The sequence below is a fragment of the Cervus canadensis genome, chromosome 32, assembly GCF_019320065.1.
Source record: "Cervus canadensis isolate Bull #8, Minnesota chromosome 32, ASM1932006v1, whole genome shotgun sequence".
NCBI classification, from domain to species: Eukaryota; Metazoa; Chordata; class Mammalia; order Artiodactyla; family Cervidae; genus Cervus; species Cervus canadensis.
Window position 1 is genome coordinate 232,998 of NC_057417.1, and position 13,331 is coordinate 246,328.

Sequence of the window (13,331 nt, forward strand, 5' to 3'; positions counted from 1 at the left end):
AAGAGTCTCTGAAAGAGGTAAAATGTATCACTGTTCTTTAATGCCAAGAATCTTATTTTCTATAACCCTATGGTGGGTGCATGCTAATTGGAGAGAAAAAGATTTAGAATGTACTGAATTGTTTCCTGGGCTGTGGGTGTCCCGAATTAAAAAAAAAGTTTTAAATTCTTTTGACCCTAATCTAGCGTTTAGTTGAAAAAGCAACATCCTCAAGCATCAGAAGAATTTATACTGAGTGTAGGAGTTTGGAAGTGTAGGAGTGTAGGAGTTTGGATTCCTGGGTTACAAATAGCAGATGACATGTACCTTCCTTCTGCTCTCAGCTAAGCAGCCCCTCCTGGGATACTGGGTTCAGTTCCTGACAATATGTTGCAATAGGAACATAGACAAGTCAGGGTGTGTTGGGAGGAGAGGGACTTAAATGGTGGCGGAACATAAACCTGTGTCACAAGATGAAGAACTGGAGAGAACAGGAATGTTTCCGGGGAGGGGAGAAGACAACTCAGCGGGCACGTCGTGTGCTCAGGCGTGCAGTCATGTTCTACTCTTTCCGACCCCATGGACTGTAGCCCACCAGGCTCCTCTGTCCATGAGGTTTCCCAGGCAAGAATGCTGGATGGGTTGCCATTTCCTTCTCCAGGGGAACTTCCTGACCCAGGAACTGAACCCACGTCTCTTGCAGCTCCTGCATTGGCAGGTAGAGTCTTTCCCGCTGCATCACCTGGGGAGCCCATGGGCATGTTGTTGTTCAGTCCCTATGTCGTGTCTGACTCTTCGCGACCGCGTGAACTGCAGCACGCCAGGCTTCCCTGACCTTCACTGTCTCCTGGAGCTTGCTCAAACCCATGTCCACTGAGCTGGGGATGCCATCCAACCATCGCATCCTCTGTCGCCCCCTTCTCCGCCTGCCCTTTATCTTTCTTAGCATCAGGGTCTTTTCCAGTGAGTCGGCTCTTCACATCAGGTGGTCAAAGTAACGGAACTTCAGCTTCAGCATTAGTCCTTCCAATGAATATTCAGGGTTGATTTCCTTTAAGATGGACTGGTTTGATCTCCTTGCAGTCTAAGGGACTCTCAAGAGTATTCTTCAGCACCACAGTTCAAAAGCATCAATTAGACCCTCAGCCTTCTTTATGGTCTAACTCTCATATTCATATTGATTACTGGAAAAACCATAGGTTTGACTATAGGGACCTTTGTCAGCAAGGTGATACCTCTGCTTTTTAATACTGTCTATGTTTGTTATAGCTCTTCTTCCAAGGAGCAAGCATCTTCTAATTTTATGGCGGCATGTTAGCCACTTTTAAATAATGAAAGAGCTTTCTTGCAGGAGAGCTGGTAGCATAGCTCTATAGTCCCAAAAGCACAAGAGAAAAGAATTGGGGAGCAATTTAGGGGTGAAGAGAGTGAAAACTGTCCAAAGATGAAGTTGGCTATGGGGGAGGTAGGAAGTCCCATCTCTAGAGACATTCAAGTAAATTATTTTGAAAGAATTCTAAGTGAGGTAGGAGTTGGATGGGACATCCTGCAAAATCCTCTCCACCACTGAGACTGAGCTGGACCCTGGGGGCTCCTGGGCTCGGGAGCCTTGCTGTGTCCTCTGTTCCTTGTTTGTAAGGAGTAGACTCCATGGCCTTCCCTGAGTTCCAAAGAGCAGGTTCCAACTAAAGCTAATCAGGGAAAGAAGGTGATGTGGAGACCAGGGAGGCACAGTCAAGAAACAATAGTGCAGCCTTGGGGCAGGGCCCTGGTTCCCCTCAAGGGATACGCACAACAGTATCTTTGGGCTCTTTGGAAGAAAAGCTATGACCAACCTAGACTGCATGTTAAAAAGCAGACACATTGCCAACAAAGATCCACATAGTCAAAGCTACTGAAACTCCAAGACTTGGGTCACTTGATGTGAATAACTGACTCACTGGAAAAGACCCTGATGCTGGGAAAGATTGAGGGCAGGAGGAGAAGGGGACGACAGAGGATGAGGTGGTTGGATGGCATCACCAACTCGATGGACATGAGTTTGAACAAGCTCCAGAGGTGGTGATGGACAGGGAGGCCTGGCGCGCTGCGGTCCATGGGGTTGCAGAGTTAGACATGACTAATCAACTAAGCTGAACTGAACTTGAGCTCTTTACAGAACTAAAACCCCCAACAAATGGAAGAGACCACCTGAGGCCAGATTAAAGGAACCAGAAAAGTGTAACAGGAGGTCACGGAATGCAGGCCCTACACACACCCAGATCCTTATCGGTAACCCCACCCTTGAGCCCTTAAACCACTGCTGTAAAACTCCTCACCAAATCCTCCCAGGTGAGGACACACGGTTTTTCAAGGCAGTAGCCCAGTGTGTCCTCCTTTGCCCGGCAAAGCAATAGAGCCATTCTTTTCTACTTCACCCAAAACTTTGTCTCTGAGATTCGGGTCGGTGTTGGTGCAGAGAGGCTGGGTTTTCAGCATCACTATTGCCACGAGCTTTGAGCTGCTTCAGAAGCCCCATCCCATCCTCTCAGGGCATTATCGGGTATGTTCCCACATGTACTCGTAACAGAACCCATTCTTTCTACTTCTGAATCCTGTCAGTGGGACACTTCCTGACGCCTCAAAGCCTATGAAATCCTGGTGGTAATTGATGGTTTACCCCTGCCAGCTCCATGGAGGCCTCCCTGGGCCACAGCTGCCCACTGTGCCAAGCCATCGTCCCGCTGGTCCCACATCCACTGCTCTGACAACTCCCTCAACATGGCAACACCTCCCTCTCTTGCGTTCCACTGTGCAATGGTTGTCAAGCCAGGGTCCCATAGTGTTGAACAGAGTTTATGGGCAAATAGCTGTTCCTGTTTTCTTCCTCTTGGACTTCACTAATAGTTTCCAGAGACTGAGTTGGGATAATCAGAGAGCAACAGATTTTGGTCTGGCTTAAAACTGCCTTTTCCCAGAGGGATGTTCTCATCATCCTTGAGCAGCATTCTAAGTCTCCAAACCCTTTTTCCTTATGGTCAGGTCTTCTTAGGTTGCTCCTTGGTCCTTCGTAGTAATGTCTTCCCCAAGGGCTTGCTTTACCAGCAGGCACACACCAGACATTCTGAATCCTAGGCTGGGCAAATGAGACTCAAGCTGGGGCCTTGTCTTCTTCCCTTTCCCCTATCTTCCTCTATCCTCTGTGATTCTATGAGGTGTGAGAAGAGAGGAAGAAAAAGATAACGGGAACACATGCTTCATGGTAGGGGAAAGGAGAACTATGCGGTGTGGATGGTGTAATTAGAATTCTTTTCTGTTTATTTATTTATATTTTATATTGGAGTGTAAATTGATTTACAATGTATTAGTTTCAGGTGTACAACAAAGTGAATCTGTTATATATATATACACATATATATACAAATGTCCACTCTTATTTCAGATTCTTTTCCCAAATAGTTTATTACAGAGAATTGAGTAGAGTTCCCTGTGCTATACAGTATGTCCTTGCTGGTTATCTATTTTAATATATAGTAGTGTGTATATATTAATCACAACCTCCCAATTTATCCCTCTACCCCATCTTTTTAAGTGAATTAAAAAAATTTCAGTGTGATGTTTATACTACTAAGTAGTGGGACTAAAAGAAGTCCTCATATAATTTAGCAATTTCAAAGTGATTGGTCAACCTGCACAGAATTTCACTGCAGAAAATCTAGTCTATGTCTCAGGGGGGAAAAATACTCAGAAACTTGCTGATAGCATTTGCAAAACAATTTTTATTACTCATCCAATAGTAATTACAAATTTTGAGAGATCAACTAAGAAAAATTTGTATATGCTCTTTATAAAGATATTTATGTACACATCTGTCTCAACTGATACTCTCTAACTTGTGGGTTAAGATATAGGGTGCTGTGAGTTTTCTTGGAAGAGCTATGGATGGTGGAGAAAGAGGATGTCTGCCATTCACTTTGAACAGGCAGAGGAAGAACTCTATTTAGCTCTTCCAACTGAACCTTCCTTACAGGTGAATAACTCGGTTTTGGTACTTGTCAGAAGGGAAAACAAGCCAATTCTTTGAATTCTTACATATTTCTTCAGAGCATCCTTCAGTAGGTCCTTCTCTCTTATCTTTAAAAAAAGGGATGCATGCACAAATCTGTGTTTTTAACACTGGACTCATGCTGAAGTGTCCTGACACTCATTAACTCTGGAGCCAAAGTGCTGATTGCAAATCCCAGCTCTGCTGTGTGATTGGCCGAGTGACTTCACTCCCTACCCTTCGGTGTTCTCATCTGCACAGGGGGGTGAGTGAATGACACCACCCTTACGGGCTGTTTGTGAGCTAGTATATGTATAAAGTGCTGGAATTTTGCCTGGTACCGGTTAAGAACATGTTGCATGTTAACGTTATTAATGAAGAGATTAGAGTAATGCCTATTACACCAGCAACCGAAAGAGGTCAGTTTCATTCTCTCAACCAGTATTATTGAATATATATAGCAATGACCCCCAGCCAATGAAATCCTTCTTCCCAAAGTGCTTATATGAGGAGGGGAGAGGGACAGAGGAGCAGAGGAGGAGGGGAGGACTAAAAGAAATAAGCAAAAAATATATTATTTCATATATTATTTCAGATTTATTATGATGATCTAAAAAATAAAGCAGCCATATTTAAAATGGATAACCAACAAGAACCTACTGTGAGGCACAGGGAAGCCTGCTCACTGTTGTGTGGCAGCCTGGATGGGGGGAGTTTGGGGGAGCAAAGGATACATCTATATATATGGTTGAGTCCCTTTGCTGTTCACCTCAAAGTATCAGAACATTGGTGGTTAATTGGCTATGCTCCAATACAAAATTTAAAACTTTTTTTTAAAAAGAAAAATAAAGCAGAGAAGGAAGATAATAGATGTTGGAGGAGGAAAGAATACGACAGAGCAAACTCTAAGTCAGATGTCTTGAGGTCGGGTAATGTTTGGTGTGGTCCATATGAGCAAGGAGGCCAGAGTGGCCAGAAGGAGAAAAGAGAGGAGGAAGCCACACTTCATGAGGTCAGAGGGGTTCTGGCTGGGGTGGCAGGGAGATCCTGGGGTGGCTTCAGCCACTGTCGCCATCCGTTGACTGGTTTAGGATAAGAAGCCACTGGAGGTTTTGAGAAGAGGAGAGAAATAACCTCACCTATACGGTAAAGGATCACTAGGACTGTTGGGTCGGCCGTGGGGGCTGGGGTGTGTGGGGAAGTGGGTGGGCGAGTGGAAAGATCAAGTCAGAGGCCGTTATTGAGAGATGCTGGTGGCTTGGACCAGGGAATCAGCTGTGGGGAGGGAGATGGCAAGAAGTGAATACTTCCAGGTATATTTTTGAAGGCAGATCTCACCAGAATCTGCCAAGGAATTGAATGCTGTGTGTAAAGGATAGAAAGGCTCTGAGAGGACAGGTATATTTTTCTCTTTTGTTCAACGTCACGTCCTGATCACCTAGATAGTGCCTGGTGCTCAATAAATATGCCTTGAAATCAATGAAAAGGGTAACTCTGATTTGTATTACGATGCCCTCCTTAAACTCAGCGAATAGTAGAAAGCAGCTAAAACATCTACAGACATTTCTCCAGAGAAGACATGCAGATGGCTAAGAGGCACATGAAAAGATGCTCTACATCAATAATTATTAGCGAAATGTGGATCAAAACTACAATGAGGTATCACCTCCCAGCGGTCCCCTGGAGAAGGGAACGGCTACCCACTCCAGTGTTCTTGCCTGGAGAATTCCAAGGACAGAGGAGTCTGGCGGGCTATAGCCCATGGGGTTGCAAAGAACTGGACACGACTGAGTGACTGACACAGATACACATACTTATACACCAGCGTGTGTAAACACATAGCTGGTGGGAAGCTGCTGCTTAGCACAGGAGCTCAGCTTGGTGCTCTGTGATGGCCAAGAGGGATGGGACAGGGGTGGGGCGTGGGAGGGATACTCAAGTGGGAGGTGTGTATACATACAGCTGATTCACTTCCTCCTACAGCAGAAACCAATAGAACATTGTAAAGCAACTATACCCCAATTAAAAAAACAAACTACAGATAAATGAAGTCCTGTAGTAACTACAGTTTCAGCATTTAAGCAACGAAGCCTCTTCCTTGCTTGAAGTTAGAGGTGGTCACTGCTGCATGCCTGGCCCTCAGCTGCCAATGACCAGGACTGAAAAAGGCTTGAGTAACTTTCTGTAATAGAAGAATACTTTATTACAAAATATTCATTGTGAACAAACAGAAACCAACAGGAAATACACCTTCGAGTATAGGAAAGACTAGCTTATTTGGAGAAAACAGAGAGACCTAGGAAGTGGGGATTCTGTCGTGTATCCTCACTAGACAACTGCAAAACATACTGAAACACAGTCAATAAAATGAGAGCATTAATACCCAAGGATTTCATGAGGTAAAATAAGTTATGTACCACATTTCAGACCATCTATGAAATGCCTTATCTAGGTCATATTCTAAATATTAAAAAATACAATGCATTTTATTTCATCTTTTCCTATTAGTATACTGCAGCATGTGAGAGATAGATGGCTACATAATTGATGATAAGCCCAGGATATGGTGATTTCTAATCCCCCAATATACATTTTAGAGTTTAAGGGTAATCAGGTTTGTTGATGTCCTTGAGTGATACATAGAGTTGGTATACAAGAGCACACCCACGTTTTGCTCTGTAGTGATTCATGGAGACTAGAAGCAATCTTCAGGATATTACAAAGTACCTGTCAGTTCTTAAAGATGACATTTGATAAAAGGGTGTTCCGTTCCAGACCTATGTACAGGGAACCTCGACTTTCTCCTGTCCTTCGAGTCACCCCGCGGGGCTGTCTTCAGGTCTGCTGGGCAGGACACTGTCCACAGACAGCTTCAGGGTCTCTATTCAGGAGATGTTTAGGGGCAGCCAACAGCCGTCAGCCCGGAAGAGGGCCTGCGGCGAAGGTGGAGGTGGGGGAATAGTGTGGAAGCAGAGTTTGCACAGCAGACAGAGGTTTGTGCTTTTCTAATGGTTACTCCCCTGGGTCAGGAAGATCCCCTGGAGAAGGAAGTGGCAGCCCACTCCAGTACTCTTGCCTGGAAAATCCCATGGATGAAGGAGACTGGTAGGCTACAGTCCATGGGGTCGCAAAGAGTCGGACACGACTGAGCAACTTCATTCAATGGTTACTCAGGGGACCCAATGACTTCCGTGTGGCTCAGATGGTAAAGAATCTGCCTGCAGTGCAGGGGGCCTGAGTTCGATCCCCGGGTGGGGACGATCCCCTCGAGGAAGAAATGGCAACGCAGTCCAGTATTGTTGCCTGGAGAATCCCACGGACAGAGGGGCCTGGGGGGCTACAGCCTGTGGGGTCGCAGAGTCGGACACGACTGAGTAACACACAAACACACACGCACACACACCCCGTGTCGTGGGGTCACCCACAGCCCCGCTCCTGTTCCCAAAGCTTCCGCCTGCCCCCACCCGCATGGACCCCCCAGCCCCGGCCCCAGGGGCGGAGGGCCCGCCGCGCCGCAGAGCCGGCCGAGGAGCCCGCCTCAGCCCGGGCCGCTTCGCCGGCCGGCGGGAAGTTTTCCACCCCCGGGCGCGCGTGGGCATCGCGCGTCCGGGGTGAGTGCCCCCGGGTTCGCGCCGCAGCCGCCGGGAGAGAGCTCCGAGCCGGGGCGTCGCCAGGGCGGCAGAGGCAGGCGGTGAAGCGCCGCTCCTGCCTTGCCTCAGGGCGAGCCGCACCCGGCAGCGCGTCCCTTTAACGCGCGCGCCCGTCAAGGTGCCCGCGGCCCTCCCGACCGGCCGGCAGCCTCCCTCCCGCGTCTCGCGGGCCCCGGCGCTCCGTCCCGGGGGGCGCCCCTCGCCCGCCCCCGCCGCCGTCCGCTCGCGGGGCTCGGCTGTCACTTCACTTTCCCTCGGCGCCCCGCGGGCGCGCGCGGCGGGGAGGGGGCGGGGCGGCGCGGGGAGGGGGCGGGGCGGCGCGGGGCTCGCGCTCTCTCCCGGGCGCGCGCGCGGACGGCCGGGGCGGCGGCGGCGGCGCACGGCGGCGGCGGCGGCGCACGGCGGCGGCGGCGGCGCACGGCGGCGGCGGCGGCGCACGGCGGCGGCGGCGGCGCACGGCGGCGGCGGCTCCACTTTCCAGGACTCAGGGGCGGCGACAGCGCCAGCCGCGGGCAGCAGGCTGGGCAGCCGGAGCTGGAACGGCCGGGCGCGGCGGCGGCGCCGGGGGTGAGTCCGGCGGGCACAGGCGTGGCCGGGCGGTCCGCTGTGCGGGGCGGGGGTGCAGGTTCGGAGACCGGACGGCCCGCGGGGACGCCGACCCCCGGGGCCTCGTCAGCGCCCCTGCCCCCCGCGTCCCCTCAGCGTTCTGTCCCCGGGCTGGGGCTCGATCCCGCGACCGCGCGGACGGCCTCGCTCAGGTGCCCGAAGCCCCGCGCCCCTCCCCCTCCCTCCCCTCCCCCCGGCGCCCCCTCCCCCTTCGGACCTCGCGTCCCAGTCTTTCGCCGCCCGCCGCCCCTTCCCTGTCCAGCGCTCCCGGAACCAAGTCTCCGGGAAAGTGCAGGACGAGTGTCACGGGGAAGTGCCGGCCCGGCCGCACGCGGGGTCCCTGCGGATCTGCCCCCCATCATCGCCGCCCGCGGGGTCCCTGCGGGTCCCTCCTCCACCCGCGGCCGGGGGCCGTGCGGCGTCCGCCCTGCGGCGGGCCGTGTGTTGTCCCCGCTTTGTGAAGCCCGCAGTCCGCGGTCCGAGCCCGTTTTCCTGGTCTCGGTCCTCCGCAGCCCCGCTGGCTCGGTTCGAAGCCGGGTTCCACCCCCAGCGCCCCCCTTCCGTCTACTCCCGCCGTATCTCCTCGCTCTCTGGGTTTTCATCCTCTTGCCCTTTACTATTTCTAATGAAGATGAAGCGGAGCTTCTTGTGGCTTCGCCCCCCGCCCCCCCACGACCGACCAGAAATGTCCAATCCATCTTCTCTTAAGGAAATTAAGGCCGCTCTGCAAGGACCCCGTCCTGGCTCGGTGGCTGTTAGACCCATTTGCATGTTGCCCAGATTCACCGTTTTGCATTGTGTATTCTTGAGCGTGTACGCAAATATTTTTTTATTTAAAAGTGCAGAAGGAAATGGTAGGGTTTACCTTAAGAGTATCTTGCCATCTCGCCCTTCAGAAAGATTTTAAATTCTTCTTGGTTGTTGTTTTTTTTTTTTTTTTTTTAAATCTTCGATTCTTAAAAAAGTATGCTTCTGAATAGGTGAGAATTCGTTCTGGACCTTGGGAATCTAAAAATTTGTGTTGACTCAGTTTGGATGCCCTTTGGCTCTGGAGAGTTTTGTCTGTGGGCTGATGCCAGTGATGGAGGGTTTGCATATAATGTCATACCCCATTATAGAAAGGTGCTCACCGCCACACCATAGCACCTTTTCCTCAAATCTTGGGTGTTCCACTATTATTTCCTGCATAAATATCCTTGCAGGTGAGTTAAAGGTAATATAAATAATTTAATTTTACATTTTAGAAAAGTTTAGAAACCCGACTGGGAAGGCAAGTGGCAAGAAACAGGACCGAATTAAGCGTTTTCCTGTTGTGAAAGCTCAAAGGAACACTTGCTTCTGCAGTCTTATACTGCGAGTTTTATACAGTTTTATACCGTCTTATCTGGACGGTAATCCGGATTCACGGAGTGACTATAGTTGTTTCTATGTTATCGATAATATTTATCACCAAATCATCTCATTTCTATGGAACATGTGAGTTTATTTTCATATGTTGCTAATTTCCAGGACTGTAATTTACCGTATAGAATACATAGCTAATTCCCTTTTAGATAATTTTTGAGTTGAAGAAAGAACAGTATTCAGACTTTTAATCTAACACTTCTTTGAGGAAAGTTCAATTTTACTATTTTATGTTTAGAAACTGAGTATTTGAGTGCAAAGTAAAAATCTTAATATCTTTGAAACTATCATGGAAGAGTAGCTCTGTGTTTATAACCCTGGGATTCCAGTTTATCTTCACTCTAGATTAGATAATTGGATCCAATTAGCTATTTAAGAATTCATCTTAAAAGTAAGCGCTGATTTAGAAGATAACATTCACTTCCTGTATTTCTCTTTTGTCTCTGCCCTGCCGCTTGTGGGATCTTAGTTCTCTAACCAGGGATTGAACCTATACCCTCTGTGCTGGGGACGCAGGAGTCCCTTGAAGATAACATTGAGAGAGTTTTAATTCAGGAAATTAAAAAAAAAGTGGTTTATTTTTGGCTGTCCTGAGTCTTGGTTTCTGCAGGGGCTTCTCCCTCGTTGCCTCGAGCCCGGGCTGCTCTGCGCTGGTCTTTTCGTCGGTGGCGGAGGAGCCCGCGACTCTAGGGCGCGCAGACTTCAGGAGATGGGGTGCAGGGGCCTAGTTGCTCTGCAGTATGTGGGATCTTCTAGACCAGGGATTGAACCCTGCATGGGCAGGCGGATTCTTTACTATTGAGTCACCAGGGAAGCCCAGAAAGTTTTTTTTTTACTCATTTGTACTTTAAGAGAGACAGAACACCAGTCTTGCAGCTAATTAAAATGTGTATAGACTATTTTTTCTTCATAAAAATTAGTTGCCACCTAAGTAGTGCAGTAATTTTTCCCCACACTGTTTCTGTAATTAGACACTCAAAAACTATTAATAAAACCCACAGAACTTCCCCTTACTCTTAGTATTTGAACAGGATATGAAAACTTTGTTTCTGAAAGCTTCTTTTATAGTGGTTATTTGTGGCCTTAGGTGAATTTATCATCCATAGGTTGATTTGGATGAAATAAGGCTTCTTAGGTCAAAAGTGGAAATTTTTTTTCCTTACTGTGAAACTGTAGAAATTATACATCTATTTGGGTATTTTAATAGTTCCCTAGTGAGACTAATTTTAGTCTTCTGATACTGTGGGGCAGTTTATGAAATGTGGATTTCAGACTGTGGCTTAGATTATATCACTGAGTAGTCTTTTAAGTAATTATATATGCTCATGGCATTATTAGATATTATGTAATTACACATAAATAAGAATATTAAGATGAATATGTAGCTTTATAACTAGTGTAATATGCAACTGAAATTCTAGGCATAGTTTATCAAACTAAAACTGGAGCTTCAGTAAAAAAGAATTTTATTCCATTTAGGTTTTCATGTATTTGTCAACTAATGGATTGCTTCCAGTTTAAGACATATAAAAGGATTTCTCACTCGTTTCACATATCTCAAAATATTGCCAGCAGCGTTTTGCTGCATGTGAGGGCCTTTCTCTAAGAATTACTCTCTTTCTTACTCCCATGCACAGCTGTTCTCACAGGCTCTTATGTACATACTTACAAGGGTTTAAACTCATATATATATATATATATATATATATATTTTTTTTTTACTGAAAGAAGTAAGCTGAAAAAAAATTCAGCATTAAATCCAAGGATGAGAATTTTATGTGAAATAAAAATTAAAAAAAAAAAAGAAAGCAAGAAATACGTTAGGACTGTTTGAGCTGGATGTGGAACATGCTGATATAAAATCTCGGGATTCTGTTAAGTGACTCGAGTGCTCCTAGAAGATGCTCCAGCTGAGGAGACGGTTGTGCTCGTTTACAGGGGAAAGCCATCGCATTCCCCGCTTCAGAGCTGCCTGGGCAGACCTCTCTTTCTTTGGCGTGGAGGAAGGGAGCTGCTGAGGGTGATGGGGCTGTGTCTGGTGATGCCTTGGTGAAGGCACTCAGGATTTCTGCTGGCTCCTCACCGGCTCTGCTTCCCGCGTCCTCACTTCTCCTTCAGGTTTGTCTTAACCTTTCTCATTTCAACCACTTCAAGTTCTGTCTCATGAAATCACTTTGATTTAGAGCAAGCTACAAGTGAAATAGAGCGAGCTATAAGTTAAATCTTCAGTGAGGAAGAATTTTAATTATGGTCAGCTAGCTCTACATTTGGACCAGTTCTGGTAATCAAACAGTGCTTTATTTGAGGTATCTTTCTCTTACATATTAAGTCTTATTTTTGATCCAGCAAATACAGTTTTAACTCTTAATTTGACTAAGAGTTACATAGTATCTTTTTCAAAAGGAATTTGTTCCCATTTATTTGTGGTTCTTAAAGGGGTACTTTGTGGTGTTGATGTCACTCCTTAAAGGTAGTTCTGTGTTTTGAAGAGAGGCGCCCCAGAAGGTAGGTGTACCAGCTCCGGTAGTTATGAGGTGGCAGTAACATGGTGAGAGTGTGGGCATGGGTTTTATCAGTTCGGTTTTGGATTTGTCAGTAAAGTCTAAGCTAGTTGGGTCACAGGGGATGTACTCATGGTAATCAGACTCAGAAATCAATTATGATAGAATGATTGTTAGCAAGAGAGAACTGGAATTTTTTTGTGCATTATCTAGGTTGTAACAGCTTACCCATGTACCAAGATATTGAGAAGATTGAGTTGGTAATCAGAGTTGCTTGTGGAGCAAAGGGACTTTGAAAGCCTCGAGGTATGTTTCATCCAGACCGTGGGGGGAAAGACAGGCCCCTAATGTCTCCATACAGCCTTCATCTCCTGTGGAACCTGGTTGCTTGGTAAATTGTTGGATCAGGGCTGGCACCGTCCTGCAGTTCAGCTTCTATTTAGAATCACGGAGGCCTCTGTGTTCTTCTGTTATCACAAAGGTTACTTAAAACAGTTGACTGACTTAGAGGATTTTAATTGTAGCCCAGCCGGAGGATGTATTCATGTGGTATTGGTGCCAGCATTTGCTCTATCCCTGTGTTCTTTGGCCATTTTTACTGACCTCTGTTACAGCCCCTAGCAAGTAGTCTTACCCACTGAATCAACTTGCTTATCCTAGGACTCAAGAGCCCGGCACAGTGCCTGGTGGGTAGCGCAGTTTTTTTTCTTTTTCGATGATGCTTTATTGACACATAATTCATGTATTGCAAAATTCACTCTTTTAAAATGTATAGCTCAGTGGTTTTTAGAATATTTAGAGCTGTATATCACCATTATCTAATATAAGAACATTTTTATCACCCCACAAGGAAACCTTGCACTTCTTAGCTTTGTACCGTTCCCATTCTTCCCTCACTCCCAGCCCCTGGCAATCACTCACTGACTTTTCTGTCTCTGCGCACTCGCCGATTCTGGACGGTTCGTGCCATTTGCGGCCCTTTGTGCCTGGTGTCTTTCACTGAACATCGTGTTTTCAAAGTTCATCCACGGTGTAGCTTGCACATACTGTACTCCGTTCCTTTATGTGGCTGGATGGCATTCCATTGCTTGGATATCCCACATTTGGTTTATCTGTTCGTTGTCAGCTGGTGGGTATTTGAGTTGTTTCCTCTTTTTGGTTCTGTGA

At 47.2% G+C, this 13,331-nt stretch overlaps 1 protein-coding gene across 1 annotated transcript in view; it reads left to right on the forward strand.

Annotated features, from left to right (window-relative positions):
- Positions 1-8,091: 8,091 nt before the first annotated feature.
- Positions 8,092-13,331, forward strand: part of LOC122432858 (poly(A)-specific ribonuclease PARN-like) — an 853,726-nt gene continuing 848,486 nt past the window's right edge. The window contains 1 exon segment of the mRNA XM_043455121.1: positions 8,092-8,220. The gene's annotated coding sequence lies outside the window, so the exon portion shown is untranslated.